The following is a 2,194-nucleotide window of genomic DNA, read 5'->3' as shown; positions in this document are numbered from 1 at the left end:
TAGGCTTCGGGATAAAATACCCCAGACTGGTATTCTGGTGTCTTTTTCAATCGGTAAAAGACTAAACCGGCGACGCGTGTTAGGCGTCGGCATATCCTTTCTTAGGATTCAGGATGAAATTCCCCATGCGTGTAAGGCATGGATTTTGGTGTTATTAATAACAACCTGCCACAATGTTGAATATGTGGACGGATGTTCTTTTCAACGGTTAAGAACTAACCGGCAGCGCGGGTTAAGCGCAGACTTATCCTTGCTTAGGTTTCAGGATAGAATACCCCAGAATCGAACTCTGGTGTCTTTTTGTGCGGAAAAAGACTAAACCGGCAGCGCGTGTTAGGCGCAGACTTATCCCTGCTTAGGATTCGGGATAAACTTCCTAAGATGAATCCTAAATTGACAAATTTTTTGGAAAAGGTTGGTGTCTTCTCTTGGGGCAAAGACGAACCCGAAATGGGAGAGGAAGAATTTTATATTCTATCTCCCGACACTGAAGAAGAATTTTATATTCTATCTTCAGCTGGAAAGGAGACTCGAGGTGGGATCTCCACCCCCAGAATCCGAAAAGGTGAAACTAAGAGTGAGATCTCCACTCCGAGTATCGAAAAGATTCGGATAACCCTAACTGTCGGAAGGTTTGATTACCGAACTAAAGATGAATTTCTCGTTTATCTAGAGTGAATTGTGGTTTTGGTCCTAACTGTCGGAAGGTTTGACCAAGCAGGAGTTTGAGATGATCCTAACTGTAGGAAGGTTTGATCACTCGATTTGAAAGTGGACCTCTCGTTCATTGGAGGAATCGAGAGGGGATTTTGATTGTGGTCCTAACTGTAGGAAGGTTTAACCGATTGGGAGGTTTAAGATGATCCTAACTGTAGGAAGGTTTGATCGCTCGATTTGTGGACCTCTCGTTCATTGGGGGAATCGAGAGGGGGAGAGTGTTGAGTGCACAGACGCGGTGAGAATTTGAATGGGAGTTTCTTATTCATCATCTTGCTGTGGTGACCGGATTATCCCTAAGAATACACAATATGGATTTCTTTTGGGAACTTCCCGTTACATGAATCATCCACCCCCAGCTTTCTTTGCAAAACTGGGTATGGTATTGTACTCAGTTGGGTGTCCGGGTTATCCTTAAGAATACCAAGCATGGTATTCTCCAAGAACTTCCCGTGAAAGAAAGGAAACAGTTTAGACTCATATACCTGTTAGAGTATGTAAGGAAGCAGTTTAACCACATGTATTTGTTGGAGGATTAAGAAGCAGTTTATACTCTTATACTTGTCAGAGTTGTGTCGTTCTCAACTGGCTTACCTTAGCGTTATGACGCCGGCTTCAACCAATGTCTGAATGCTATTCTTGAGAGTAAAGCAATCCTTAGTGGGATGAAGGATCCTCCTGTGGTATGCACAGTACTTTGGATCCGTCGTGTTGTTAGCTTCCTCCTGATTTGTGATAGGTGGTAGCTTGATCTTGTTACTTTCAAGGAGGGATTCGAAGATGGCTGGAACGTCTTCGTCCTTGAAAGAGTACTCTTTTTGGAGTCTCGGACCCGAAGTCTTTTGCTGCCTCCGAGATTGTTGTTGTGACGTTTGATTAGCACCATCAGCGGCTGCAGGTGCCCTGCCCTTACCACGAGAGGCGAAGTTTGAGTTCAGCATTAACCGTCGGTCGGTTCCTCTCGGCCTTCTTCCTTCGGAGGAAGCGTTCGGCTTGTTCACCGCGCACCTTCAAGTCTTTCCAAGTGTCAAACGGTGCTGTTCCCATTGCTTCCAACACGTCCAGTGCAAGGTTGTTGTGGCAAGTCTAGAGGATGAACTCCTCGGTGATCCGGTCCCGACAGTTCATCGCCTTTCTCATTGAGCAACGATCCGATAGATATCTCGGTGTCGTCGTCGAAGAAATTGGTGAGGAACATGGTCTCCATATCGTCCCAGCTGTTCACGCTACCTGGCTTGAGGCGGCGATACCAATCGAAGGCGGCTCCGCGAAGAGTGCCGACGAATGACCGCACCATCAAAGGCTCATTGCCAGAGATTACCCCCAGGTATGATTTGAAATAAATCACATGCTGAGTGGTCGAACCCTTCCCATCAAACGGCGTGAAGTTAATTAGGTTGAACTTCGGCGGATAGGGGATTGATTCCCATTCTCGTGGGTATGGACAGGGAATGCCTGTTTTCTTCGTCTCTTGAGC

This window comes from Asparagus officinalis, chromosome 4, assembly GCF_001876935.1.
Source record: "Asparagus officinalis chromosome 4, Aspof.V1, whole genome shotgun sequence".
Classification (NCBI taxonomy): Eukaryota; Viridiplantae; Streptophyta; class Magnoliopsida; order Asparagales; family Asparagaceae; genus Asparagus; species Asparagus officinalis.
This window is presented reverse-complemented; position numbering follows the sequence as displayed.